General features: G+C 38.0%; 1 protein-coding gene across 1 annotated transcript in view; it reads left to right on the plus strand.

Moving 5' to 3' along the window:
* Window positions 1–599: 599 nt before the first annotated feature.
* LOC124155736 (astakine-like) overlaps window positions 600–26275 on the plus strand; it is a 29083-nt gene continuing 3407 nt past the window's right edge. The window contains exon 1 of the mRNA XM_046529803.1: window positions 600–812. The gene's annotated coding sequence lies outside the window, so the exon portion shown is untranslated. The remainder of the gene's footprint in view (window positions 813–26275) is intronic.

Here is a 26275-nt window from a genome sequence, read left to right on the forward strand (position 1 = left end):
CTAAGAAAAATATTTTGCGTCAAAAAATGCACTAATATGTTGGCAACAACTGTGCAAAGTTTCAACTTCCATACTCAAAAAAACCATTTTCGAGGTTTTGTCCAGCTTTTTTCGATTTCAGTCCACTGTGCGGCGCGCCGCGGCGCCGGGAATCGACGCGGGCCGTTCGATTGATAGTCGAACGGTATTGCGGCGGATACTGCGCCACATCTGTTTTGGCTACCAATGTTTATGAAGCCCTTCTTTGTTAGCTCTCCAAACGATTAAGAAATAAAAAAATCACCTTTAATGACAATTATTTTTAAGTTCAAGGTCCTTCATATGAGCTGAAATTTTCTGTGCCGTGAAGAGTATCCCATACTCCGCGCTCATCTGTCTTCCAGTGGCGAGAATCTCCTCCTTGGGTACAACCATCCGACCAGCACGCGGGACAGAGGAGAGGAAGGAGGAGAGAGGGTGAGGAAGAAGAATGGGAAGTGTGGGCGACTATCTTTCATCGAGCATGGGCTTCGGGAGGGCGGGGAAGGAGGACGATGTGGTGGTGGGGGGAGGAGGATGAGCCCACAGCTCGCGGCTGGCGGTGTCGTCGCGGTATAAGTGGCGGTTAATGCAGCACTGCACAGTCAGTCACGCTCCGCCATCGATAAAGGATACACACATTGGTGGTGGAACCTCTTGAGGAAACAGCAGCATTGCGAGAGAGTGTGAAGGAGCCGATCGCGAGAATACGAGAAGGGAGTCGAGTCGGGGCGACGACACCCAGCAAGCAAAGCGGCCATCGAAGACTTCGACCTCAGCAGATCCGGTTGGGGGTAAGTGCGCTCTCGTGAACGCCCACGCATGCCCCACAAGCAAACGTTGGTGGTGGTGGTGGTGGTGCTGATGCACTGTTGAAGGAGCTTTGCTCCTGAGCCAAACTCTCAAGGGCGAAATGTTCGGCCGCTTACAAATATTTGATCCCAGGGGTCCGTCTCGTTTTAGGGAGGTTGAGTTAGCATGTGAGGTTATGGTCCTAAACGTTCATTAGAGCCTTCTTTGTAAGCTCTCTGAAGAATTAAGGAATAAAAAATTAGTTTTGATATCAATTAATTGTAAGTTCAACCAGCGGACTGATAATTTCTGTTTTTTGAAGAGTATACCCGAAACTCTGCGCTCATCTGTCACTGCTGGTTGTAAGCACACAATAGGGTCAAATCAAATGTTACCGTCTTTCAGAAAAATAATTTATTTTTATTACTAAACGGAATTATTATCCTAAAAATTAGCCTTGCGTCTCTTTACATCAATCCCTTCCCGGTCATTTTCCCTTGTAATGTCTGACAATAAGCTCTTTTATGTTTACTAGTGTGATGCAACTGTGGGGTTGCGTTTGAAGACATGCAAATTGTATATGCCTTCAAACGTGACCCCACAGATACATCAAGCATGCTAAGATAAAAGAGCTTGTAGTCAGACGTTATAAGGAAAAATGACCGCAAAAGCTGGCTATCGAGTAAAAAATTAAAGCTAGCATTTTAATAGTTTTGTGACCTGGGTTTCTGAGAGCAACAGCTGATGATTCAAAATTCGCTATAAATGTTTTCAGGCATGTAACCTCAGCTAACAATCGATATTGAAAGTTGGCCATGACACGAGGGATCTCAACTCCCTGAAGTAAATGGGAAAGTTAATTTAACTTTAAAATTAACTTTTAAATTAAAAAAATAACTAAGAAAATAACAAATGAAATTTAAAGCTAGTATATGAAAATGTCATGGGAAAGAAATTCTTCTTCTTTCAAGAAAATCTTCTCGGGTTTCCAGCCGGGCCAAGTTCTGATCGATAGATGCCGACGTATGTTTCGTTGGGATACTTAGCCGATATACTCAAGGCTGACGACCGGGAAGCCGCTGCTGGTGGTGGTGTAGCACTCTTGAATGTGCTTTGCTCATGAGCTCAACTCTCAAGGGCGAGGTGTTCGGCCAAATCCAAATATTGGACCCAGGGGGATCTTATAGATTTAGGGCTCTGCGAGACCACGGTGATTAGGGACGCAATGTTGGGAATTAATGGTGAATATCAAGTTGGCTTAAATTAGGCACACAGCATTAATAAAAAACAAAGAGAAAAATTCAAAAGGTTTCTTTACTTTCATCATTCATGTCACACTCTTCCGTCTTTCCAAAATATGTACTTATCAAAGAAAATATTGGGTAAAAAGTTGAAGAATGGAAATGAACTCGCCATTAATTACAAGCAGATACCTTAAGATGAAAACTATCAAAAGGGAACTTTTTACACTATATATACTACTTTTGACCATGTAACTTAGGCCGTTACATCTTCAGGTAATTGGATTCGAATCAAATAATTTATTTTTCAAATACTGATTTCAAATTTAGTGAGTTTATTTTTCGGTAGCTTTCAAGATAAACTCCCACGCCTCTAAAGCTGGCGATCGTGATGCATCGTGTCAAAAATTTAATTATTATTTTAAGAGCTTTATGATCTGGATGTCTGATTGTAATAGATGCTGGTCACAAATTCAAAATGAATAGCTATCCCAGCATGCAGCTGAGCCTATAATCGACATTCAAAGTTGCCGGTACTTGAGAGAGCACGCCGATGAAGTGTAATGGTCTTGAAGCACTAAATTTGAAGGAGTGTCGGCCGATGTGAGTTTGACCAATTTTCATTCTATATTTTTTCATCGCCAATACAAATTATGATTTTCGAAGGTTTTTCGCTCTTCAGCCCGAGTTTTAAACTTAAGGAAACTGCGGAATAGCCAAAAACCGTGGCCGCGACCAATGGATTCTGGAGGAGTACTCCCCCCAACTTTTCAAAAATTCAACTGTTGCACCAGAAGGAAAACGGAAAGAAGAAGTTCAACCACAGTAGGAGATGAAAGTGAAAGGGAAGATAAGATGTAGACGAAGGGTATGAATGAAACGAGGATGATTGGTAGGCGAGGAAGCAAACTGAGCTCATGGACAGAGCGAAGAATAAAAGGCCTTAAGCCGCACTGAGAAAGAAAATTCAATGTAAGAAGAAATAGAGACCAAGTTGAATTGTAAATGTTCCATTGAATTGTGAAAATGTAAACCTACCTTAACTGGCAGGACCTTGGAGGAGTGTGGCAGTTACTTAAGTGGAGCGCTAGGATACTAACCGAATGGATTTGAGTTCAAATCCGGGTGAAGCCTCAGGCCACGAAACAGAAACCATCAGAGTACGAAGTGGTCTAGGGAAAGGAATTGGCCCGTGTGCTCGGAATGTTTGAAAATTTCACAACTACGGATTAGGCTGTGTTGAGCTCTACCCTCAACATTCGAAACAAACCTTCGATTTTAAGCACTGGGTAACAGTTTTGTGACGTCATTATGTTCGAAGTAAATTTCTTTTTGCGCAAATATAAGAAAATGGAGTTTAATTTTGGTAGACTGGCAAAATTAAATTCAGGCTTAAAACCATTATGTCACCCTATACGACCCTACCAGAGTAGCTTCGGGTTGAAAGAGAGGAATTAATTTACAACTGAAAATATTAACGTTTAAGCAAGGAAGAAATTCATTGAAACCTACCTTTGGAGCATGCTTCTAAATGGTCATGAGCCATGGACGATGACTGCAGCTTAGAATTTAAGATTGAATTCATTCAATAAGTGGTGTTACGAAATAATAATGAATGTTGAATAAAAACTTTTGGGCTATGTGGCCGCGTCAATTCTTGGGTGGCCCCAACGTTTCCCGACCGATGCTGGTCTCTTTCTCAAGGGATTCTGAAAGTCATTTCAAAAGGTTCATTTCAAATTCAGGTCGATTAAAAAGTTTTTATTCAACATGACGAGTACCCGCGAAAGTTTTAACGAAGAATAATAATGAAGTTAAAATGAATAGATCATATGAGTAATGTGTAAGTCTCATGAAGAGAAGCTTTGAAAACCTTGAGAAGAAGATTGGACAACTTAATCGGCCATATCATGGTCCAGGGGCGGATCCAGGATTTCTTTCTGGGAGGGGCACAAGCAAGGCAGTATCCAGGATTTTGTTCAGGGGGGGGCACAAGGATACCTCGTCATACAAAACGAACGAAATGATAATGGGACCGTAATAAAAATATAGCATATTTTTAAGGGTCTGGGGGGGGCACGTGCCCCCGTGCCCCCCCCCTGGATCCGCCTATGTCATGGTCTGATGAAAACAATCGTTGAAGGACAATTGATTGGAAGAACGGAAGAGGAAGACCTCGGATTAGATATGTAGAGCAAGAACTAAGGATGAAAAACAGAATATTAATCATGTGATTCATGATTGGCTGCGTCAAATCAATCTTTGTATTGCTATCTGTTGATGATAAGGATGGCTTTTGCCCCCTTCCCAACTTCTTATTACTATTCGCCCTTGCTGTTCAAGGGTATGTCTTCACGCAATCACCATTAGATGCCCTTGATTCCGAAAATTCAGAAGAACAAAAAAAACTTATTTAATTACATTGATTGGAACCACAAACCACTGATTTTGCATCGAGTGCTTTAACCAATTCAATCAACCGACTCTTATCAAACAAATACGTCAATCTCTTCTGGAGATGTATGGGTTTTGAGAAGAAGTTTCATAAATATGAAATGGATCCGAGTTTGACGAGAGAGGATGCATTGGATTAAAGCTGATGCAATTCCGAGTCATTAATCAATCGAACACTCGGGATCATTCAATTTTTTACGACGTCATCCAATCACAAGAAACTGACCTTTAGTCAATATTTGATCTCTAGAGTTGAGTGTATTGCCGTCAGAGCCCACTAAAATGTCCACGTATTGTCCATTTACGGCTGTAAGATGAGTTTATCTACAGGATATTGATCTAATACGTGCTCTACTCTCTACACACACACGTATTTTGACATTATTCCATCTATTTTTGTCAGTACGTGAAGACTTATGATAACTGTTTACAATCAAGTTGTTTGCACTGCATTACAATTTCATTCCTCTCTCACATTAATATGATTTCGTGAAGATGATTTAATATGATTGGAACGGTAATTGCTGGTCACCGACAGCATCTATGCGCATAAAATACTATATCTATGTTACATACGGGGACATATAGTTGTAAGCCGGTAATCACGAATCTTTCAGCAACAGTGTCAGCAACAGAATTATAGTTTATATTTTCGTTGTCCGAAAAACATGACTTGGCTCACTCCTATTTCGTGACGCCAAAAAAAATTAATTAGACGTGTTTTTTCGGTAATTATCATTAGAAAGTTGAATTTTTTGCTCTGGAAGATTTAAACTATGTAATACGTACTTTATCTTACTCAGAAGTAACTACGTACACTCGTAATTGAGTGATGAATTACGTTATGTGACTCTCCATAAGACTGTGTGTTAACATCGCATTGAATTTCCAGAAAATGAAGTTGAACAGTGATTATTTCCAATTTTCTAGGATTCTACAGTTCCACATGTGCGAAGATTCACAGAAATCTACTCACGTTCAAGGGAACATTCTAACCGCCTGAGAAGTAAAACTCAGCATTAAGCAGTGAAGCACGTTTAAGTAAAAAATAATTACCGCCATTCCTAAATTTACAGCGACTGCCACTTTAGGCCAGCACTTAGTAAGTTAAATCGTGAAAAATTACCATTCTTTCACAACATAGTTTATACAGCGAGGAGTTTTTGACAGCGTTGTCTATACACGCCAAATTTCGGCTGCTATCATTGGATGAGGGAGTAGAGGCGTGCGTAAGGTGAACATAGTATCAGACAGAAACTAAAGAGAAAACAAAACATGGATCGATGCCCTATGAGGAAGATAAATGCCGACGAAAGTGCGTCCAAGTTACTTATGATCAATGTAAATGTGGCAGAGTTGCGATAACAAAAATTCGCATACGGGCACTTTCTCTCGATGGATGCAATTTCGATCATAGGGGTTGAGATATTTTTAGAGGCCCACGTGAGAATTTCCGCCTTCAAATAGAATGGAAGGGGCATGTCAAATCCCGATTAATACTATATGTAAGTTTGCTATCAATCACAACCGATGAAACCTTTAGGCAACAGAAATTGATTTTATTTTTCAGCTATGAGCATTCCCTTCTCATGAATGCTGCAGTTCAATTATTTCATTGGTCGTTGCCATTCCTCACAATGTTTGATTTGAATCCTTCTTGCATATTAATTCGTAATTAAATTTCTTGACAGTTATATCATTTAACTATTGAATTTTATACAAGGTTTGCAATTTACAGTACTAATTAGCAGCGTATGATGAGAAAAACTTTCAGTAAAGTCATGATAATGGTGTGCGTTGATATTCCGCAATCAATATGAATTAGAATCTTCCGCTTCGAGAGTAGATTCCGAGGAAAGGTAAAAGGGTAATTAATTCTTCACGGTTGGTTCGTATGATAGGACTTTAAACTCCCTCGAGGTAGCCTTGATGGAGTTGACAGTCCATGAAGGTGAGTGTAAAGAATCAGCAATTCATAAGGAATTCGTTGTAATATTTAGATGGAAATGACATTTATTGTACGGAAAAGTAAAAAATAAGTGCCAAAAATTGAACCCAAAGAGTTAGTTCAAAATTTTTGAGTTCGCATGATAACATAATTTTCGAATGGTTCACAATTCGTAATAGTCAGTCTACTGCGAGTTTAATTGTCATTTTAACAAATGAAAGGCGAGAGTCCCGTCAGAGTCGAGGAAGATACATTTGGTAATTCCGTAGAACTCGGTAAATATAGCTTTTGTTGCATTAGGTTTTAGAAAAATGTGCTTAACTTACCATCCTGGAAGCGGTGAACTCCTTTGGTTAACAAACAAAAGGCACTGGGAAGCAGTTAATTGCCTACGAATTAAAAAAAATAGATTTTTTTCAAACTAGAATACTTACGTGGATGACGAGTGTTAATTTGTAGGAAACCAAATACTATGAATGTTAAGTGAAGAAATTTTGAGTATAATTTGGGGTTAAAATCCCAAGTAGTCTGACGATAATCATGAGAATAGGTGAAAGCCACGAGCATGGGATTTTGATAACGAAGTGCAAATTACTTCTGTCCGCTGAAACATTACAAAACCTCGCTATGAATTGAATTAGGTAATAGTAAAATATTGTTAAGGAAGAAAAATATATCTACAAATTTCAAAACAGTTAGTGGCAGAAGTAACAACCTGGCCAATTAAATATGAATAAACTCAATGGTTCATGAAGACTCTCTTCATTATCAGCTTAATACAATCATATAACACCAAGGACATGTGGAAACACTGAGAAAATGATAGCGACTGAGGACATAAATTTTCTTTCATTAATGATCATCCATTTGATTTTGATCGTCTGATTTATCACTGCCGAGGATCATCGTTAAGGTGAATGTTTGCGTCACAGCTGCACTGATATAAATGTTTTCATCAAGTTTTTAGCTGTTGATGTTTACGCCTTCATTAGTTCCATGATCAAAAGTATTGTCTTCGCTAAGTGACTCGAGCCTTTCTGTCTTGCCGCTTGTCATGTTGTTGTGTCACTTTGATGAGGATGAAGTGGATACGGTGCCATTATGACCTACTCATGAGAGAAAAGCAATAGTGGCCCTATCTATCGTCCCACGTTGAGATAAAAATAAAACTGAGGATCAATGGGTTGTGGTTTTTAAATAGGCTTCGAGAATAGACTTCTTCTCTCGAAACGGCGGTCACTGGGAGCAAAAAAACAATATCTTGGAAAGAAAGTTTTGAATGCTAATATAAGTCACAGTCATATTTTTATTATGAGTTCTTTCTACGTATTGATATCGCATCCATGTAACACTGATGGCAATTAGTCAGACTTTTACTAGAATATTAGTTGGCTTCGTAAGTGCAGCTGAATACTAGCCAATGATAGGTTGAATTATATAAATGCTAATCGCACGTTGTGCCCAAGGACAAATATCAATTTATGGAGAGTCCTTTGGCGAAAAAAATGCCGCTGAGAGGAAAATTCAATATTTAAAAATTTTTCTGGTCCTTCTATAGATATCTCTAAAGAAGATTATAAAGTTAATTTCTGTCATTTGAGATACAAAAAACGCTGTGGAGTAGTAGTAGTTCCGCAAAGGTAACCGCGCAATAGATCCTAATGGGCGATAAATTAACGGAACTTTTGATAATTTTGAAGAGAGACTGAAGAAAATCTCAATAAGGAAACATTTTTTGGAGGATTTTTATGCAGTTTAACAATTTAAAAAGCAAAATACATGAAAACAACACTAGGGATGAAGGAGTGAATGTAAAAGCGTTTCTTTCACTTCTGTGGTCTAAGCCCTAATTCCAGTAAAATAAGACCATTAGGATGTTGGAATCATGAAACGGGAATACCTTTGGCAGTATTTAATGAACTAGACGTTTAGTTTAATGCTACGATAACCAAAATTGGAAGGGAAAAATATTGGTAAAAGTGTAACGGCGAATTTTGGACAGTATGATCGGTTTTCAAACGAAATTTATTGCATTATATTGGCCGCTTCGCATTGGGTTATCCGTAATACTACAGAAGGTATGATCACTCTTTTAAAATTAAATAAATATAGCAAGCAAATCTGTAATATATGCCATAATTTTGCTGGAATAATATAAAAAATTAACAGAAATAATATAAAAATTAACAACAGGCTGGTATCATCGTATTACATTAAGTATGACATGATGAGAAAAGAGTAGTTTTCCATGATAAGCATGTTAGTGTTAAGATGATTTTTATCATGGGAAATATCATGGGAAAAAGTTTGTGAGTCGAACCTCGGTACTTGCGAATTTTTTCTCAAGGCAATGGAAGTTCAGTCAGAATATTCTAGGGAAGAAACTTCCTCCTGTATAGTATTTGTCGAGGTGTCGAAACTCCATTGCACTTCTTAGCTGTCTTATGTCATCTGAATGGCGTCTAATTACGTGACATGACTCATGTAACGCCTTCATGTTTACCTCTATGTCACCAATGATCTGGCAGCCGTCCATCAAATAATAGCTTTGAACCAGAATTGATGGGTGGAATTAGTGTAGCTAAGCATAGCGAAGACAATATAACACCGTATGATCAATGTAGTTCAAGTATCCAGATTAAAACACAGTTCTTCATTCCAGTACAGTAAAGATTATTTATAAAATAAAATAAGCGTCTGCTTAACTTTGGCGCTCTGTAAAACGATAGAAACAAGTCTTCGTGAAGCTTTATTGAATCCATGATCACATAAATTATTTATTTTAAGATATTTTTTATTAATTTATTATCATGTGTTATTATTTTTTATACTCCAGGCGATTTATAGTCCCAGAGCAATAAAACTAAATTTTAATTATCAATGCTTGATTGATGCTACTCAAAGGGGTGATTGTGCTGCGTAAGATCTCTCAAGGGATTTTATTTTTAAAATAAATGTACGCAAACCTAAAATGCGATTAAGGGGACACATAAATCCCGCACAAACGGTCGCAATTTTTATTTTTCTAATGTAGTACTCAGGGATTAAATTCTTTTCAACATTTACCTAAATTTAAATGTAAATAGTTTAGATTCGGGGAAAAACTATATGAAATATTCCATTATTAAAATAAAAGCTAATTTTGACAAGCGTCCATTCCACTTAACCTGAAAATTCCAAGATGATCGAGCAAGCTGTAAATAAGTGATACCTTTCGGTAAAAATGATCGAATTGGGTATTTATTTCGGTGATTGTTAGCGGCTTCAAAATAATAGCGCTAGGTGTAAATCAATGATACCTCTTGGAAAAATCTAGCTCTTTCTTTTCGGAGATTATTAGCGGTCAATAATTCAATGGAGCGAGTATATAAGTAACTACGACGATTTTTATTCCTATGACTGGCGATTTCTAGCTTTAGCTAACCCTTGGCGATAAAAAAAAACCGAATAAATTTTCAGGAGGGATGGTAACTCGGTGACGGGTATCGCGAGTGAAAAAACTACAGCTGTCGGAACTCACTGTGTCATCAAAATTCCTCGCTGTAGGACTTGGCTGAAATAGCTCCGTGCTCATCGAGTTTACTTTAATGGAGAGGGAGCCGTCCGATAATACAGTAGATGTGTACCTACTTATTCCCGTCCGTCCACTCGGCCGCGGAAGAAGCTTTGTTTACTTGGCTCGCTGCTCCTCTCGTTTTTCCTCCCTCGGCAAAACGACCGAGAGTCGTTCATCGCAGCCCGCGGTCTGTTCCAAGAGGAGTCTCCCCTCGCCATTGTTTCCGACGCCCATGACGACGTTCGCGAGTTTGAGTCACCAGCGGCAAAAAAGAATAACAAAACACCCTCGTTATCCGTTGTGGCCTCCTTTTTCGCTTCCAGCACGTAGTTCCATTTTGTGTGGGCGAGTGTGATTACTATTCGCGCGTCCATTGCGTGTTTGGGTGGTACGTGGTAAGCGTGCGTCTTCGGATATAAAATTGCTCAAGATTCCGTCATCGAAGCTGAAATCCGGCCGTCGTAGATGATTACCTCAAAGAGAAAAGGAAAGTTGTCGCTAAAATAAAAAACGAGCGATTTCTATTGGAATGCATACCGTACAAGTAGGGCTACACTGCTGCAGCTGAAGGTGATGGAAACAAGTAATGTATATACGCCTTAATTCTGAAGTGATAGGCAATTAACTAGAGAAAAATCTCTCAATCTCTCTTCAAGCAGTAATATTCCATTTCTCTTGTTACAGAAAACTCCCATTCGCACTCATATTAGTTGCCATGAGAAAAAGTTCCCGTGGACAGGATTCAAACCACGGACATTTTGCTTTTCGGGCCACGGCGCAGACTAAAGGATCCACTAACTAAAACTAAACTAACTAACTAACTAACTACTAACTACTAACTAACTAACTATCCAGGAAACTAAAGGATCCACTCTAAAGGCAAATGCTAGATACGGTCTGCTATGTATGCGCTGAAAATTTAACGATGATAGCATACATTTGAGGCGAATAATCGGCGACGGATTGAGTAGGAGGTGCGCGTCCTTAAAGGCCAGCAGGTCCTCAATGGACGAATACCATTGAGCTACAAGACTGGTGACACTATGTTCCCAGTCCTCAGAACTGCGGGAAACATAACAGATGGATAGTAAAAGTGGATGCTCTGAATAATTTTTTGCGCACAAAATATTTTGCCATCCAATTAAAAGTTTTTTTTCTTATATAATTCTTTGATTAATGTTAGTAGCTCAGTTACAGTTTTTGTCTTAGCTATCTACAAATGTGAAGAAAGAATGTGAACATAATGAATAGAAGAATTCATGGGAAAATAAATGATATTTTAATTTTATTTAATTTTCTTACCCTATGGCACCCACGAAAGAAGTTAATTTATAATAACATGCAGCAGGTAAAACATCCTGTGGAATTCCGCCGCGTAATTAGCAGTCAGGAAGAAATTATCTTATTCGTCCAAGAATGATAAAATTAAGCGGTAACTCGAATACGAAAACGTATATGCGAAATAGAGGGCTGGAGAAGGCCGCTGTAGAGTGATGGCAGTTTTGAGTTCAAATTAGGTCACGCGAGATTAACAGGTATTGAAAACAAAGAAAGCCTAAAAAAATTGGGACTTATTGAAAGACGTACGAGTAAATTATAGAGAGAATTAAGAAACTGCGGCAGCGAGGTAAGAGGTAGATACGGCAGTAAGAAAAAAAAATTATAAGCTTTTCAAAAATTGGCAGGTATTGCAGGAGGATATTGAGGATCAAGCGGATCGATTGCTCGGGCAACGGAGTGGAGCAGACAAGAGGAGAAGAATGCAGAAGCGTCATGAATATTCCGTGGGGAATCGGGGGACACTCATCCCCTTGAACATATTATAAACGCGAGACACTAATTAATCATAAATGGACGTGTTCTTTTATTACATCGACATTAAATACCAAATAATTCAACACCTCGACGGCCAAAGTCACTTTGCACCAAGTAACAAGTGTAAATGAAAATTGGTGGTAAATTGAAAAAATAGTATGTAACATCAAGCATCATTATTATGGGTCAGTTCAGTTTAAGGTAAGATGTACATGGAGACTATGCTATCATGAATAGCGTTAAGCCTAAGGGAACTTGATCATTTAAATTTTTAAATCTCAAATCAGAATCTAAGAGTAGAATTCGTACCCAGAAGATGAAAAAGAAAAGAGAAATGTCACAGGTGAAGTTCTTTCAATGAAAGTACATCGTAATATATACAGTTGTCATTTGATTACAATAGGGTGGTTTCCTATAATTTATTTATTGCCTAAATCGAAAGACTATTACTCCTGGAGTACGCATTCCACGCTCTTAGATATTTAAATGACGATCTATATTTTTCGCGAGTAAATGAAAAGTGAAAAATTTCAAGCCCATGAAAACGCGACGGCTAAGTATGAATGCTGGGAAAAGCCCGTGTTACGTCATTCTGGTTCCAGCTGCCGCCGTGAGAGGCCACCTTTGTGCGAGGCTATGAGCGCCGTTGCAGCCGCAACGATGCAGGCTGCTTGCAGTTAGCAGACTACCTTGCTAGCAGGTAGCGCTTGGCTTAAATAAGGATTATTAATGCCCTATCAAACGGCGGAAACTTTCTGACCATAGGAAATTTTAATAGGTGATTATTAAAAAATGTTTCCCTGAGCTCTGTGCCTCATGCATGAAATTGGTAACTCCTGGTAATGGTAATTGGTAATGTGAAACTCCTGACTCGTCCTAATGGTTAATTTTAACCTCATTTGAAAAACCTTCATTTGAAAAACTCCTTTTTCAAATTAGATTATAATTGACCACTAACATTCGTCTAAACTGGGATTTCTAAATCCAAATAATTTGTATATTATGATTACACTAAAGGGGTAAAGAATCGCAATTAATGTCTTTCATTTTCTTTGTTGAAGGAAACTACCCTATTGCCTCGTGGTAAACCAACTCTTTGAAGTAAATTAGCGCACGAGTATTTAGAGGAATTGAAATATATCCTTAGAACACCTCGTCAGCTCCCTAAATTGCTCGAAATATGATGAGAAAGACGAACAACTCAGTTAAAATAAAAGCAATGCGTTCATGTGGAAATTCACTGCCAATAATGACAGTCTTGATCGCATCTTTTTACTGTTTACTCGCTAATTCACAACGCGTCTCTGCCAGGTGATAACGTGTAAACGCTGAAACGCGTAGCGAATTTCTAATTAAATGCTGTGGAAAATTACAGTTGAGACTCCACCCATCACATATCGCTTAGTAATTCAAGAGAGTAAATCAGGAAGCAGATAGCCATGACATCGAGTCTGGCGTTCTTTCTTTGGCACCAAATTGAAGAATTAGTCCAATTTGGAAATAAGAAAATTTATTGGAAAATAGCATGCTATCTCTGATCGCACTTCTTCCTACAGTGACCAAAATGGGGCACAAAAAGGAGCAGAAATAATTCATGATTCAAAAATCTATTAAATGACACAAACTGTGAAATAATATTATACGATTTTTTTAAATTTTATATCATTTTCCTCGTTTAATTTTCCTCTGGAGTTTTCATTATGAAATTGGAGAATAAAGATTCTATTTTGAAGTAAGGAAAATATGCTGGAAAAGAAACAGCATTCCCCTCTTCCGTGAACACAACAGAGCCGAGGAAGAGCACCTATCATCTGATTTAGCTGCACTATCGATCACGAGTTGAATAAACTTATTTTGACATAAATTCATTCAAAATAACACAAAACTGTTGTACATAAATTTATTCATTCATAACTCATCAACAAATTTGTATTTGAAAATTTTCTTTCGACTCTAATATACAATATGAGTCTTAATCGCATACTCTAACGCTCTTATCTTCTGACTAATTCCAAGAAATCACATAGAAACACGCAAACGAACAGAAATATTACTAACGACGAGCTAACTGATATAATTTATACAGCATGTAGATAACACGTAATCGCTATGCTTTACAGTCTTCGTCGTAGGCATATCGTGTTTATGGGAGACTTCAAAGACGTGAACTTTGGTGCCAGCACTAAATGTGCGGTGAGCGGCGAAGATTTCAGCCGCAGAGGATGGTGGTCGTGACCAAGCGAAGGTTAATGAGATGGATGATCAGAGGCTGGTGTTTCCACACATCCTGCCTCGCGCGTCCCTTATCGTGCATGTAGCACTTGGATAGTAAGACAAAGAGGAAAGAGAAGAGCAAGGTGAAGAATCTTGAGGCTCAATCAGGTTTTCAAAAGGCAATTTATGTCGTATTCGACGACAGCAACAGCGTACGCTCGCTTCTGTGAACAATAAGGAATCCCAATAGGCTATTATTTCAACATTTTGGATTTATGTGCGTCATTGGGGAGGGGCGATATAATGGGAGGTCATGCTTACCTTTCTGACCCACCTCAGGTCACACACTAGTCGAACAGGTTTCCTTTCATCAGAAGGAAACTGATGGAGCTTGTTGGCTTAAAAGGATTTGAAAGCCGAAATGTCTTTTGATTACCTTCACATACGAACAAGCAATCTGTCAGACAACTTCTCCATATTTTATTAACGTAAATACGAAAATCGTGAATCTAAATTCTTAGTGGATATTATAATTCTTCTTGGAGCTAGGTGTAACCACAAACGTCTTCAGATTGAATATTTCTGTATTGAACAATCTTAAATATACATATTATTATGAGTACAATACGGGCAATTTATTATTTTTTAATAATCCTCGCACCCTCAATAATAGCCCGTATCAGCTAGTCATAATTAAATATATTCGGAAGCTAAGATAACATAAGAGGTGTGTAGGAGACTAGCATGCTATATACAAGGTGTTTCAGGAGGAATGTTCAATACTTCAGAAGGTGGTAGGGGAGAAAATTTAAGCATTTTTTGTCCAATTTTAAACATGGGGTAGTAATTTCTTAGTTACCGATGGCTACCCATGCAGTTTTTTGGATGCACTCAGCAGTTACCTTGGAGACGCTGAATAACGTAATGTGCAGTAATGGAAGGGACCTGAAACTTGTGCTGATTGTGCTTGAGATATGTTTCCTTCATTTTATGCTACTATCAAAGAGTAGTTTTTTTTACAATGCGGTAAACCAGAAAATTGCGGTAAATGCATTCATCTTCAGTTCCTTACCTTTGTGTCAAGCTTCCATTGTTGCAGTTATCGCCTCGATAGTTGAAATTTCTACGATTATTCGGAGTCTAAGTAGAGTAAGAGTACAGTTCTGTGAAAATAATCTACCATTCTCTTTGTGGATAAGGAGGGATGTATAAGTTTACGCTAAAGAAGCTTGTCCTGTTACATCCGCCTGAAGTCATATCAACTGGTCATTTGACATCTTGAATAGAGAAGAAAAATAATTGAGTGGGGAAAGCAGCAACCACAGATGACTGTTACAGGGAGGTGAACCATAAATCTCACAATCAGTTAAAATTGATAAGGCTAGTGTGATAGCGGGTATCGCGCGATTTTTTCGTGGGGCTAATTAAATTTCCATTGAAAACTTTGTCAATTATTCGGCAAAAAATAAAACTGTGTGGAACTGAAACAATTTTGAATATAATTATTCTGCCATGTCACAGGTCCCACAAAGTATATTCGCAAATCATTGAAAATGTACTGTATTCATTGATGACCTAACTAAGTGATTCAGCCAGGAAGTTTATTGTTTTTTCCCGAAGGCTTTATCTGAAATTCGATGCTAAGATCCTCGATCACTGGCCTCGATCAATGCCCTACAAATAAGGCCACAAAGCTCCCCTTCCCTGATGGACATCGCTATTGAATAACTGAAATTTTCACTCTCTCATGCTCCTGTGAAGTGCTTTCATCAGCAGGCAAACTTTAAAACTACATAGAATTGTCGAATCATGATTTAAATCCTTTCTGTTATGGAATTTACAGGCATTCAGACCGGGTGTCAACAATGTTATATTTAGCACTCATGATTTCTGTTGGTGAACTTAAAGGATTGAAATAAAAGCCTCAAGCGTAAAAAAAAAGATGTAGTCATCAAAATATAATGAAGAGATGGAATACAAAAGCTTCAAGATACGAGTGGGCGTGGAAAAAAAATAAGACCAAAGGATGAGATCACCGTGTCGAGTATAAGTGGAAGTCATCTTGAACCTCGCAGATCGTATTTTATCCTGGATAAACAAGCAGAACAATAGGGAAAGCACTAGATGGTGTACAAAAAAGACGTAGAAAGTCAGAGAAGTGCAAGATGCAGGTTATGTGAAAGAGGAAACTGGCTAACGATGGGACAATAGACTGATATGAGGACCTTAAATATGCCAAAGAGAATATACATATGAAATGGGGATCGAAAAGCATGACGAACACATTGGATAGTTATTTCCGATTTCATGTGGAAAAAAATTCTAATATCTAATTCAAAATAAAGCCTATAGCGATCGTAGGTAGCATGTGTGAAATTCTTAAGCGCCAAATTCTAAGTCTATGAAAAAAAAGATTATTTTCGAAAATTTTGTCTTCTACATATGATAATGTGGCATTAATTTAAAAATTAAAGACATATAACCAAAAAATCTGAAATTAACGCAATAATTTTTAATCTTCAAAGTTATCTGGCTTACAGCTTCAAGGAAGTACTTTAAGTTCTCAATATAAACTAAATTAATTTAGTTATTTTCTGAAAAAAATACAGAAGCCCATTTTTTTCCAATTTGAGGAAATCAAGTAGATATAATGCTAAGATATTTATTGCCAATGTAATTAATTTCCCGTCACTGTGTAAATTTTACACTCACGAATGATTCAACACAGGGATGAAAATCCAATAATTTTAAGCCAATCATCGTTATTCAATAAATAATAAATTTAATGGTCAATTGTGATTCATTAATAAAATGTAATCTTAAAATATTGAGGGATGATTGCCAAGTTCCACCATTCATTAAAATAATCCCATTAAAGGACATTGATGATGATCCATGGAGTTAAGTTTTACAGCCATACCTTTACGCATCTATCTAAAATAATTAAAATTTCAAGTTAAGAGCCCAAAAAAGGTGCAAATTAGTTTTCAAAGCTTCCCAAAATTCAAGCGTTGAGATGAGGGCGTAAAATTTTATTCTGGCCTTCATACATTAATGAAATTCATCATTATCAAAAAATGATCAAATATGTTTTCATTTCCTGCGATTAACAGATGAATTGATTTTGGCGAAGTGAAGCATTCAACCCCAGAGGAAAAATCGAACAAAAAGAAATAAAATATTTTTCTAAGGGATTACCAAACAAATTAGACGTATAGAAGGGCTGTATATTCAACACGCAATAAAAATTCAGGGTCGCATGTGCACTTGTAAAATTTTAAGAATAGAAATTAATGAAGGGAAAGACTTACTCAGTATTTAAGATTGGCATAATATGGCATAATATGAAACTCAAGAACATAAAAATCGATGGACCCCAAATATAATCATTAACCTTCGCTGGCCCCCCGATTTGATTATTCCTTAGTCAATGATGGAAAATCAATCATGAACGACTTAGTTACTGTTTAAATATGCCAATATATCAAATTTTTTTAAATGAGTAGTCTATTCGATTTGAATCTTAAAGTAAACTCATTGTGTCAATACGGTGCTTAATAAACTAAGGGAAACACGCTAGCAATGGAAGTCGAGTATCTATCGGATGTTTTAAATGGTGTATGGTACTACTCCTTTTCTTAGCAATAATTGGAGATCCATGTGAAGGCCAATTTGCTACCACAAGTATGCCTAGAAAAATCTCACAAGCCTCAGCCGTATCTTCTGAGTTCTTAGTAGGCCCTATTCTCCAATATTTCCAGCCATCTTTTCTCCATTACACTGCTCATTTACGGGCCAGCTGCTGGTAGAGCATTGTCTCCCAAGCCTTTAGGTCTTTTACAGAGCGCATCATTAGCGAAAAAAAGATGATAAGGATGTCGTGTTTCATACCCGATGGTGCGCCATGTATCGGATGTCGAGGCTGGGATGACAAGCACAGCAAATCCCAAAATTGAAAATTGTGAGAAGAGCTCTCAACCTCAGCCTGATAAGTCTTAGCTCTTCTAGTGACTTCACCAATTCTGCTATGAGCGAAAAATTCGCGTCAAAAAAGGGTTCTAATTTGGAGAGGCAGCCAAGCTAATCTACGGCGAATTTCAAGAGGCCAACGTCTAATTATAAAGGCAATTGCAACTGCGTTGCAGTCATTAAATGGCGAAAGATTAATACTTCGAAATTTCTTATCAAAAATATAAATAGACCTCTTCCACATCGTAATGCAATACAACGGTTAGGGTTGAGAGTCGTAATCATCTTATTTTTAGACTAAGCCAAAAGCTAGTGAACTCCATGCTTTCTCCACCATTTGCCTGCTTGGAGACACCTTCGGTTAGATCATAGTCCGTTAAAAAATGTCCCTCGTAGATAAAATAGAGGGGGCCTAAAGGCTACAGTAATTTGAACCCAGGACCATCTGAGCAATAGAAAAACGATCTACCTACTAGGCAATCAAGTCACCTCAGACAGGAGAAAAAATAATGGAAAACCTTTACGAAATTGATAGAACAGTATGAAAGTATACACTGCACAGGACTTGGTGCACAGAAGGATTATATTGTAAGTGCATACTGGGATAAGATGTCATGGTAGAAAGGTAAAATGCAAAGAGCCCAGACAAAGAACTCCAGGTCGATATTTCTGCTTGATTGTTATTGGGTTGCGCACCAGCCTCGATAAGAAAATTACCAATGGACCATCCTTATGCATTATCGATCAGAACGGTTTTTAATGAAATAGATTTCAAAATAATAGCAATCCCCAGCCAATGTGAATTTTTGGACTGAATTTTATGGCTGAATGCCGTAATTTATCTCCACCGCCCAAAGTACCGTAACCTCACTTCACAAAATATTTTAGGAATAATTTAGAAGCTATTGTTGGAGTAAATGTAAACAAGAGCGATTTTTAGTTTTTTGCGCATGTGACCAGGATTAAAATAGAAAAGTCCTTACTCATATGATGAGTCTGATTGGCTAATTTTTACAACGACGTTTGTTTAAATGCTGATTATTTTGATTGAAAATCTATTTCAGTCATACCACATATTCATCAAGAAGAAGTACCTATCAGGGCATTAATGAAATATACCAATAAGTATTATATTTTCCGATTCTCGTAATAACTTAAGTTCAATTTTGGCCTCAAATTTTCGTAACTGCACCAAAAGGCGCTAATATGCTAATATCGAAAATGAAATTCCCATAGGAGAATTTTTGCATTTCCCATGATAATACTTTATTTGAGGGTTCAGTGCTGCCTTCGCCCTTTGGTTATTGCGCAGTTATCTTGTGAGCTTCGGTTTATGCCCACGCTGAGGTTACAATGAGTCCGACACGACTGGTTTAAATGCTTTTGAGCCTCGTGCAATCATACAAACTTGCACCTTTGGCATATCATCACCTTGGCAAGGACATAATGGCTTGTAATGATGCGTGATGGGTCCTGGATACTCTTGGGGCGTTGACTTTAGCCATCACATAGCATCTGCTCTAAGCGGAACTACATTCCGCAGGGAGACCCCGTCGAGAGAATGATTCGCCTTCGGTGACCTCGAGCGACCCGCTGAGCGCTTGTCACAGCACTCGTACCAACCTCGAAGGGCAGGAGAGGGCGCTTGTCTAAGCGCTCTCTGTAGCACATGCATTGCAGTAAATTTATTTCGGTGGACTAATTAGACTTCAGTGAAATGCAATCAAACCCTACGCGTAATTAGCGAAGAATTTCAATTGGTGCATAGACAGCGTTATTGAGATATTTGATTTATTTTTTATTCTATGAAAAGTTCAAATATTTAGACACGCCAGTGCAATAAACGTCTCCGCGCACCGTAAAATTGGCCGTTTTGCCAACTTCATGAACTTAGTAACTCAACCTAGGGAAAACTACTACGTCTACAACATTTATCAACCACAATAAGTTGCAAAAATTAATTTAGATTAATAAAATGGCTTTTGCGTATTCTTATAACGCATATTTTGTTGTAAAATAACGAAAATGCTTAAAAATTATCTAGTCCTACAGTTTACCCCGAAAAAAAAATTGATGGAAACACTTCTTAATTTATTTTATATTTTTCTGTAGTAACTTTGTGTTTACTCATTCGCAAAACAATGTTTTTGGGAAAGCCGAACAAATTTAGAGCCCTAAGCTAGTACGCCTCAGTTGAATAAGTGCCTGCACTGCAGCACTCATGAAGACTTGCATCCTTCAGATGCGCAAAACAGTGGAAGTGAAATACATGGAAAGTGGTTAGAGAAAGGAATGGTGGGGAATCAACTGTATCAACAGATATAAAAAAATACTGGCCTCCATTTATTGAGATTAAGTTTTCATTATTAATCACTTTAGACTTAATTTTTTGGAGGGTGCTTACAATCATAACGAAAGCAACCTTTTTTTTTAATCCAAAATTTTAATTTTGAAATGCGACCCAGATTTCAGTACATATATATGCAGATAATGCCACACAAAATTACTGAAATCTGGGTCACTTTTTAAAATGAAAAGTGTGGACATAAAACAAAGTTATTTTCATTGTTAATTCAATCTTCAAATTTCAGGTAGAGGCAATAACTGAAAGAGTCTTTTCTATTCCCTGAACATAAAAAAACAGCGTCATTGGCAGCGTAATACAACCCTGCCTTCAGTGATTGTAGGCTCTAGCGAAAAAAGCAAAACCCACCCTACGTGGTAGGGTTTTACTCGGATATGTTTGTGCTTCAACCATGTATGATGTAAAAGAGGACTTTAAAATTCTAATTTCCTCGAATAATGAATACAGAATTATTATTATAACCATAAATATTCAAACGTTGGTCTGAGTTTTAAACAAGTAATACCTCAGGGAAAAATCCAAAAAGGTCGGAGTGATGCGGCAGGAAAAATAGCTAAGGGGAGAGATGCAGTGAATGGAATCGAGAGAGTGAATGAGAGAAAGGCGGATGTGTGTGGAGGGAGAGAAGTCAGATGAGAGCCGTTGCCGCCTCAATGGGCACTAGGATTTTGATGAGCCCCGTGTTTATGGGACACTTTAGCTCAGGGGGCTCGTTGACATGCTCCCGTCCTCTAATGAGATATAGCATTTCACCGCTAACTTGATCGCTTTTCTCCCCCTAAAAGCTAAAAATTTTTCCTTAAAGGGTAAAGAACTCACGGAAAGCCTCAGTAACATTTTTAAAGTGATTGCCTTTGAATATCTTTTCAAATAAATAATTCAGTCATCTCTATCGAAAAAGTAAGCGCAAGAACAGTTTCATAACTAATGATGGTTGCTAATGCTTGAAGGAATAATTTTGCAGGTACGGGCATGATTTATACTTTAAATTTTCCCTTAGGAGAATTTATTTACCACGGCTCAATAAGTTTCACAACACCTTTTTTTTTATAAATTAATGAAAATCAGGTAGGGTCGAAAAAAAAAACGATTTCGAGTTCTAATAGCGCTCAATGGTGGCGTCTTTCCATGTTCACTATCTTCCTATAAAGAAAAACTCTATCACCCGCTCAATGTTTAGTTATACTAGTTTCATGTTTGTCCTAGTTTGCTATCTTTTGCTGCATGATAATGCGTTAGTTTTCATTTTTTATTTTCAGCTATTATCTAACCGATACGCTCTCCACATTCATTAGTTTTCTTCAAATCATTATCTGTCTCACTTATGACTGCTACGTTGCCAGAAAATCAAAGCATAGCCCGAACTGCTCAAAAATGAAACTATATAAATGATCACTTTTTCAATCATTTGTCTCGTCAATGAAGTTAACAAACTGTGCCAGCCGATACTCATAGACATACGTTTATTGAAGTTTCCGGATTGGTAGACTTCCCGCATCGTTCCTCCTTCGACGTTTTTCCCCGAATGGAAAGCCGTCATAGTTAAACGATGCTATCGCAAAAATTGCAAAGAATCTATTTACGGACCCGGATCACTTAAAGATGCCCATTTCATTTCTGTTTGTCCCTCACCTTCGCGTGTTCCGTTCCTATCTTCTGCTATCTCCTCTCCCGCACATCCACTGATTTGCCTGCTCATCATCATTTACCACCCACTCCGCCTAATCACGCAGTCACGCACACTGGTGGCGTGCGGGTCTCCACCTTGTGCCTCGCGTGAGAATTTCCCCTATGCGACGCAGTCAATCCGCGCCTTTTTTTCAACGGCGCTTTGCCGGCGACCATAGCTTGGTAACGCGTAGTATGCGGGTGGTGTGATGGGGAAATCCTGCAGCTAGCTTCTCATCTCGCGAATAATCCATTTGCTGACGTACGAATGTACGAATCAATCATGTACGAATAGCAAGTGGGAAAAAAGGGCGATCTTGTATGCTACTCCGAATTTTACCTGCCTCTTCCTCATTATCGACCAAGCCCTGCAAAACAGGGGGAAAAGGGAGCCACGGTAGAACGTTTTTATTAGGCATTTAATTCTGATTCAATCTTAAGAACACTTCCAGATATTGTTAACAAAGAAACTGATCACGAGTTATTGGCTCACTGCAGAAGATTTAGACTCAGTCTAATGACTCGATGGCCGCTCTCTCTCTTCTTATGTTCTATGGGAAATCCCAAACTTCTCTCTCGCCAATGCCATGCAAGGTCGCAATTTACGTGGAGCGCAATACCCTTCCGTTTGTGGGTTTAATGAAGGGAAAACGGCTGGAAACAATGAAGATACACCAGACCGGAACCTCGGCGCTGCCGTGAAGATTCAACGAAAGAAACCTATTATCAACTGACTCGCTCAAGTGCTAATTCGTGACGCAAGATAGGATTAGCATCCAATCCCCTTCATGGGAAATAAATTCATCAGAGGCTGATGTGCATTGCCTTTCGCATTATATGATTGTTTTCTGTCTCTTCATGCAATTAATATAGAACATTACCTGTTTAATACTTGCCATCTTGATTGACTTGAGTAGTTTTGGGTTGAAAAGCTTAGCATGCGTTGTTTACGTAGGGTATTCATTTCTATGGCTCATCTTTGGAGTTACTTAGATGTTAGATGGTTCATAGCAACTTTAAGCGGTGTTTTTATACAGCGCCGCTTACTTCAGGCCATTTCTCAGTGATTTTCTTATGGTACAGGTTGTTAAGGGAAATTATTCAAACAATTCTTTAATGCATATTTCAAAATACCAAGAGTTTTTCTATTCAATCTCTTCTTAATTGGCCAATTAGGAAATGAAAATTCTACAACAAAAAAACAATAGCTCTTTTCGTGAAAAGAAGAGCAGAAATGAAAATAAAACGTGAAAAACATAAATCTTTGGCTCAATTTTTAGATAAATCAGTCCCGATTCTAATTTTTGCCACTGCTATTCGGACGACTACGCTCGGCCTGATTTGACGAATTCATCGGTCAAGATAAGCTTAGCTTTTTATTGAATGTAGCCATTCGTTCGGAAGATATCAATGCCTTCCATTAGTGACATTAGCAATCATAAATCTTCTAAATAGTATTCATATCAGTGAACAGTTTGAGTTGTAACTGGTGGAATATCCAAGTAATTACCGGGACCGTAATTGCCTATTACACCTCTTAATGTTGTCCTGAGGTTTCTTAACGGAAGAGGCAAATTTCCTTGCCTTAAAGATTTCAAAATGCTTCCTCCTTAATTTGATCTGTCGGCATTTTTTTTCGAAACCATATGTGTATTCGAAAAAAATCAGAAGTTGATTAAAATTCGAGTCCTTATGAAAAAAATAATAGAGCGCCCTAGTATAGCAACGAATTCGAAAATCATTTCCAGTGTTGAATGACGCAAAAAATTTAAGTATAGCATTGACTAAAAATACGCAGAAAGTATAAAAGACAATTTTTCATGCAATATTCATTTGAATCACGCATTCAAGGTGAAAGCTCCTTAAGAGGTGAGACTGTGGGATGCGATAGGCGAGGTTAAATTGAATGCCAGGGAAAAGAGCAGTTTGTTAATTATCCCATTGGATTACTCCGAACGATAAATCGTTTGTTCAGAATTATAACCGGGGAGATAAACAAATAGTTGTCACTTTTATCTCCTGGACAGGCTCTAACAATGATTTAACATTGGATTTGGTGCAACGTCGCCAAAGATCATTAATTTTTAACAGTGCCCTATACTACGAGCTTGCTTCATCATTTTTGCCAGAACAAACCGTATTATACAATAAAAATAGTTTCGTTTTTACCCCCAAATACATTGGATGAAAATTTCGCACCGACCAAGTGGGTTCCAGATTAGATGTTTAATTCAGCATCATATCTGTGACACTACAAGGGTTCTGGAGGAAGGTGAGGAAAGAGAACATAGTAGCGTTGGGAGAAAGAGAAAAAGAGGGACGGGGAGAAAGAGAGAGAAATCATTTGATAGCGTTGGCAAGGTGATTGAAGCAGACAACGTACTGCAAAGGCATTCTCACTTCCACTTTAGCTCTTGCTAACCTCTTGATGCCCATCAGAAAAAATAAATTGAATCTGATCCGATATTAACACTTGGAACTTGATTTCAAACCGCATTTGGCTGAACTAGTCCAGGTTCATATTTAATTATTTCCATCATTAATACATCAGCTCTTCCATTTCCAGATATTATGTATTTATTTTATACTCGTATATGTTATATTTTTATTATCACTCGGAAATAGGATTTAGTCACTTGCTATTATAAAAGTAAAATTCTTGCGTGCAACAGAATTATTCAATGGCTTACTTTTTTTTTGCTAAATATGCAGATTAATTTGGAAAATTAAATATACTTAAAATATGGTGTAAATCAGATCAGATTCAAATACGCCTTACTTCAAACTAAACATAATGTAGAAGTTATTTAAGTATACCGGGACTAGCCACGGTGATAACTTTTTACGGAGTCACCCGCAATGCACAAATAGTGCGAAAAATCCACAGAGGAAAAATCATTCGCCTTGACCGGGATTCGGGTTCGAATCCCGGTCAAGGCGAATGATTTTTCCTCTGTGGATTTTTCGCACATAATGTAGAAGTTTAAATTTATCAGTCCTGAGGCGAATATCGTAAAACCTCATGCGATTGATCAGGCTTGATTGAATTCTGATGCGGCCTAAATACGTCAGAACAGAATGCTACAAGGGTTCCCATCATTCCTGTATATTTTGAAACGTCATTCTTAAAATTTTGCTTATTGCTAAGCAAAGTTGATGATTTTTATTGGGACTGCTTTACAAATGACGACCATATTTGACGTGAAATAACACGTTGGCGGGAAATATATGTAATAAATGTTAAAGGTAAACGAGAGAAAACTCCCTGAAGCAATAAAAAGGAGGAATAACGAACTCGCGAATATTTTTATATTGGAAATTGACGCCAACTTTGGTTACCCCGAGGGCAAAAATTTGCTCGTTCCTGCGGGTCACATCGTAAAATTTTATAACACAAGTTACCACTCAGGGTGGTCGTAACCGTGGTACGTCGAAATATGCTGTTCGTATTTGTATCGTAAATTGTTCCCTGGTCGTACTTATGAAATTCTGTGAGGAGAAAAACAGCGCAAACTGTGAAATACAGTATGATGCTCAGTACGTATATAAAGTAAGGAGGAGTATTCATTCTGAGAAGGGTATAACCTTTACTTGTATGCTCACGTTGGGGAGCGCTAGCGTTCAAAATCCCCATTAAAATTACAGCGCATACATTCTGTCCGCTCACCACGCGAAAAACAAAAATTCTTGACGAAATTGACAACACAACGAAAAAATATTTCGAAGAGCAGTAAGTAAACTCAGTGCCCCCATACAAGATAAAAAGTGGTGAAATTCACGGTGGTGCCATACATAATGTATGGTTCCAAATGTAATTTTCCAGGCATGTAATTTTTCAAAGATTTTCCCAAACCCTACATTGGGGGGGGGGGTTGGGGGACGCCACCCCGGGCCATCCGATCCCCCCCAGAAGCATATCCCTAGTTACGTCACTGGTATGTGTGACATCAACCTTTTTCAATGTAAATATTAAGACAAATTTACAGCAAATATCTTGAGAGCAGAAAGTATCTTTTAAGGGGGAACAATATCGTGGACATCTTTGAGTTCACCTCCTTGGCAGTGGCATCTATTTAAGATGGACATTAAATCCATTACAATTCTACGACAACTCCCGCATCCTCTAGATTTAGTATTTAACCAATAAGTATAAAAGCACTCCAAAAGTTTATATAACACGAAAAATAAAATTAAGGCAGCTGTTTTAAAACTGACCTTCCCACTCACGAGAGAGT

This window comes from Ischnura elegans, chromosome 3 (genome assembly GCF_921293095.1).
Source record: "Ischnura elegans chromosome 3, ioIscEleg1.1, whole genome shotgun sequence".
NCBI lineage: Eukaryota > Metazoa > Arthropoda > Insecta > Odonata > Coenagrionidae > Ischnura > Ischnura elegans.